Source organism: Aptenodytes patagonicus, chromosome 27 (assembly GCF_965638725.1).
Source record: "Aptenodytes patagonicus chromosome 27, bAptPat1.pri.cur, whole genome shotgun sequence".
In the NCBI taxonomy this organism is placed as follows: Eukaryota; Metazoa; Chordata; class Aves; order Sphenisciformes; family Spheniscidae; genus Aptenodytes; species Aptenodytes patagonicus.
Genome location: NC_134975.1, coordinates 521,626 through 526,865, shown reverse-complemented (window position 1 = coordinate 526,865; position 5,240 = coordinate 521,626).

Below are 5,240 nucleotides of genomic sequence, written 5' to 3'. Positions count from 1 at the left end.
AAATTGCAAACGTCCAGCGACTGCTGCCACACGAAAGGAGCGAGGGCTGCCAGGTGTGGCTGGCCCTCGCCTTCCCTTGGCAGCCCTTCCACAGCCCCACAGACAGTGGGGCTCCGGGCTCGCCAGCCAGCTCAGGGTGCCGACGTTGTTGCCTGCTCGCTGTCTGCGCCGCCTCCAGAGCCCAGCTCCGAAATTGCGAACGTCCAGCGACTGCTGCCACACGAAAGGAGCGAGGGCTGCCAGGTGTGGCTGGCCCTCGCCTTCCCTTGGCAGCCCTTCCACAGCCCCACAGACAGTGGGGCTCCGGGCTCGCCAGCCAGCTCAGGGTGCCGACGTTGTTGCCTGCTCGCTGTCTGCGCCGCCTCCAGAGCCCAGCTCCGAAATTGCGAACGTCCAGCGACTGCTGCCACACGAAAGCAGCGAGGGCTGCCAGGTGTGGCTGGCCCTCGCCTTCCCTTGGCAGCCCTTCCACAGCCCCACAGACAGTGGGGCTCCGGGCTCGCCAGCCAGCTCAGGGTGCCGACGTTGTTGCCTGCTCGCTGTCTGCGCCGCCTCCAGAGCCCAGCTCCGAAATTGCGAACGTCCAGCGACTGCTGCCACACGAAAGGAGCGAGGGCTGCCAGGTGTGGCTGGCCCTCGCCTTCCCTTGGCAGCCCTTCCACAGCCCCACAGACACTGGGGCTCCGGGCTCGCCAGCCAGCTCAGGGTGCCGACGTTGTTGCCTGCTCGCTGTCTGCGCCGCCTCCAGAGCCCACCTTGGAAATTGCGAACGTCCAGCGACTGCTGCCACACGAAAGGAGCGAGGGCTGCCAGGTGCGGCTGGCCCTCGCCTTCCCTTGGCAGCCCTTCCACAGCCCCACAGACAGTGGGGCTCCGGGCTCGCCAGCCAGCTCAGGGTGCCGACGTTTTTGCCTGCTCGCTGTCTGCGCCGCCTCCAGAGCCCACCTTGGAAATTGCGAACGTCCAGCGACTGCTGCCACACGAAAGGAGCGAGGGCTGCCAGGTGTGGCTGGCCCTCGCCTTCCCTTGGCAGCCCTTCCACAGCCCCATAGACAGTGGGGCTCCGGGCTCGCCAGCCAGCTCAGGGTGCCGACGTTGTTGCCTGCTCGCTGTCTGCGCCGCCTCCAGAGCCCAGCTCCGAAATTGCGAACGTCCAGCGACTGCTGCCACACGAAAGGAGCGAGGGCTGCCAGGTGTGGCTGGCCCTCGCCATCCCTTGGCAGCCCTTCCACAGCCCCACAGACAGTGGGGCTCCGGGCTCGCCAGCCAGCTCAGGGTGCCGACGTTGTTGCCTGCTCGCTGTCTGCGCCGCCTCCAGAGCCCACCTTGGAAATTGCGAACGTCCAGCGACTGCTGCCACACGAAAGGAGCGAGGGCTGCCAGGTGCGGCTGGCCCTCGCCTTCCCTTGGCAGCCCTTCCACAGCCCCACAGACAGTGGGGCTCCGGGCTCGCCAGCCAGCTCAGGGTGCCGACGTTGTTGCCTGCTCGCTGTCTGCGCCGCCTCCAGAGCCCAGCTCCGAATTGCGAACGTCCAGCGACTGCTGCCACACGAAAGGAGCGAGGGCTGCCAGGTGTGGCTGGCCCTCGCCTTCCCTTGGCAGCCCTTCCACAGCCCCACAGACAGTGGGGCTCCGGGCTCGCCAGCCAGCTCAGGGTGCCGACGTTGTTGCCTGCTCGCTGTCTGCGCCGCCTCCAGAGCCCAGCTCCGAAATTGCGAACGTCCAGCGACTGCTGCCACACGAAAGGAGCGAGGGCTGCCAGGTGTGGCTGGCCCTCGCCTTCCCTTGGCAGCCCTTCCACAGCCCCACAGACACTGGGGCTCCGGGCTCGCCAGCCAGCTCAGGGTGCCGACGTTGTTGCCTGCTCGCTGTCTGCGCCGCCTCCAGAGCCCAGCTCTGAAATTGCGAACGTCCAGCGACTGCTGCCACACGAAAGGAGCGAGGGCTGCCAGGTGTGGCTGGCCCTCGCCTTCCCTTGGCAGCCCTTCCACAGCCCCACAGACAGTGGGGCTCCGGGCTCGCCAGCCAGCTCAGGGTGCCGACGTTGTTGCCTGCTCGCTGTCTGCGCCGCCTCCAGAGCCCAGCTCCGAAATTGCGAACGTCCAGTGACTGCTGCCACACGAAAGGAGCGAGGGCTGCCAGGTGTGGCTGGCCCTCGCCTTCCCTTGGCAGCCCTTCCACAGCCCCACAGACAGTGGGGCTCCGGGCTCGCCAGCCAGCTCAGGGTGCCGACGTTGTTGCCTGCTCGCTGTCTGCGTCGCCTCCAGAGCCCACCTTGGAAATTGCGAACGTCCAGCGACTGCTGCCACACGAAAGGAGCGAGGGCTGCCAGGTGTGGCTGGCCCTCGCCTTCCCTTGGCAGCCCTTCCACAGCCCCACAGACAGTGGGGCTCCGGGCTCGCCAGCCAGCTCAGGGTGCCGACGTTGTTGCCTGCTCGCTGTCTGCGCCGCCTCCAGAGCCCAGCTCCGAAATTGCGAACGTCCAGCGACTGCTGCCACACGAAAGGAGCGAGGGCTGCCAGGTGTGGCTGGCCCTCGCCTTCCCTTGGCAGCCCTTCCACAGCCCCACAGACAGTGGGGCTCCGGGCTCGCCAGCCAGCTCAGGGTGCCGACGTTGTTGCCTGCTCGCTGTCTGCGCCGCCTCCAGAGCCCAGCTCCGAAATTGCGAACGTCCAGCGACTGCTGCCACACGAAAGGAGCGAGGGCTGCCAGGTGTGGCTGGCCCTCGCCTTCCCTTGGCAGCCCTTCCACAGCCCCACAGACAGTGGGGCTCCGGGCTCGCCAGCCAGCTCAGGGTGCCGACGTTGTTGCCTGCTTGCTGTCTGCGCCGCCTCCAGAGCCCAGCTCCGAAATTGCGAACGTCCAGCGACTGCTGCCACACGAAAGGAGCGAGGGCTGCCAGGTGTGGCTGGCCCTCGCCTTCCCTTGGCAGCCCTTCCACAGCCCCACAGACAGTGGGGCTCCGGGCTCGCCAGCCAGCTCAGGGTGCCGACGTTGTTGCCTGCTCGCTGTCTGCGCCGCCTCCAGAGCCCAGCTCCGAAATTGCGAACGTCCAGCGACTGCTGCCACACGAAAGGAGCGAGGGCTGCCAGGTGTGGCTGGCCCTCGCCTTCCCTTGGCAGCCCTTCCACAGCCCCACAGACAGTGGGGCTCCGGGCTCGCCAGCCAGCTCAGGGTGCCGACGTTGTTGCCTGCTCGCTGTCTGCGCCGCCTCCAGAGCCCAGCTCCGAAATTGCGAACGTCCAGCGACTGCTGCCACACGAAAGGAGCGAGGGCTGCCAGGTGTGGCTGGCCCTCGCCTTCCCTTGGCAGCCCTTCCACAGCCCCACAGACAGTGGGGCTCCGGGCTCGCCAGCCAGCTCAGGGTGCCGACGTTGTTGCCTGCTCGCTGTCTGCGCCGCCTCCAGAGCCCAGCTCCGAAATTGCGAACGTCCAGCGACTGCTGCCACACGAAAGGAGCGAGGGCTGCCAGGTGTGGCTGGCCCTCGCCTTCCCTTGGCAGCCCTTCCACAGCCCCACAGACAGTGGGGCTCCGGGCTCGCCAGCCAGCTCAGGGTGCCGACGTTGTTGCCTGCTCGCTGTCTGCGCCGCCTCCAGAGCCCACCTTGGAAATTGCGAACGTCCAGCGACTGCTGCCACACGAAAGCAGCGAGGGCTGCCAGGTGTGGCTGGCCCTCGCCTTCCCTTGGCAGCCCTTCCACAGCCCCACAGACAGTGGGGCTCCGGGCTCGCCAGCCAGCTCAGGGTGCCGACGTTGTTGCCTGCTCGCTGTCTGCGCCGCCTCCAGAGCCCACCTTGGAAATTGCGAACGTCCAGCGACTGCTGCCACACGAAAGGAGCGAGGGCTGCCAGGTGTGGCTGGCCCTCGCCTTCCCTTGGCAGCCCTTCCACAGCCCCATAGACAGTGGGGCTCCGGGCTCGCCAGCCAGCTCAGGGTGCCGACGTTGTTGCCTGCTCGCTGTCTGCGCCGCCTCCAGAGCCCAGCTCCGAAATTGCGAACGTCCAGCGACTGCTGCCACACGAAAGGAGCGAGGGCTGCCAGGTGTGGCTGGCCCTCGCCTTCCCTTGGCAGCCCTTCCACAGCCCCACAGACAGTGGGGCTCCGGGCTCGCCAGCCAGCTCAGGGTGCCGACGTTGTTGCCTGCTCGCTGTCTGCGCCGCCTCCAGAGCCCAGCTCCGAAATTGCGAACGTCCAGCGACTGCTGCCACACGAAAGGAGCGAGGGCTGCCAGGTGTGGCTGGCCCTCGCCTTCCCTTGGCAGCCCTTCCACAGCCCCACAGACAGTGGGGCTCCGGGCTCGCCAGCCAGCTCAGGGTGCCGACGTTGTTGCCTGCTCGCTGTCTGCGCCGCCTCCAGAGCCCAGCTCCGAAATTGCGAACATCCAGCGACTGCTGCCACACGAAAGCAGCGAGGGCTGCCAGGTGTGGCTGGCCCTCGCCATCCCTTGGCAGCCCTTCCACAGCCCCACAGACAGTGGGGCTCCGGGCTCGCCAGCCAGCTCAGGGTGCCGACGTTGTTGCCTGCTCGCTGTCTGCGCCGCCTCCAGAGCCCAGCTCGGAAATTGCGAACGTCCAGCGACTGCTGCCACACGAAAGGAGCGAGGGCTGCCAGGTGTGGCTGGCCCTCGCCTTCCCTTGGCAGCCCTTCCACAGCCCCACAGACAGTGGGGCTCCGGGCTCGCCAGCCAGCTCAGGGTGCCGACGTTGTTGCCTGCTCGCTGTCTGCGCCGCCTCCAGAGCCCAGCTCCGAAATTGCGAACGTCCAGCGACTGCTGCCACACGAAAGGAGCGAGGGCTGCCAGGTGTGGCTGGCCCTCGCCTTCCCTTGGCAGCCCTTCCACAGCCCCACAGACACTGGGTATCCGGGATCGCCAGCCAGGTCAGGGGGCCGACGTTGGTGCCTGCTCGCTCTCGGCGCCGCCTCCAGAGCCCAGCTCCGAAATCTTGAACGTCCAGCAACTGCTCCCACACCAGATGTGCGAGGATGGCAAGGTGTTGCCGCGCTTTTAAGCATTTTCTTTCCACATCTCCGTTCTAGTTTGCTGTCCCTATTTTTTAATCTTTTCAGCTCTTAAGCCTTTGGCTTTTAATGGTTTATTTCTCTCTCTCTCTCCTTTGGTGTTGCTATTTTTAATGTTTTCCTGTCTGTCCCGTTCATGATTGCTTTCAAAATTTTCTTTCCATGACCAGTTTTACCAACAAGCTGTCCTTTTTTTTTTTAATACTTTCCCGTCTGTCAT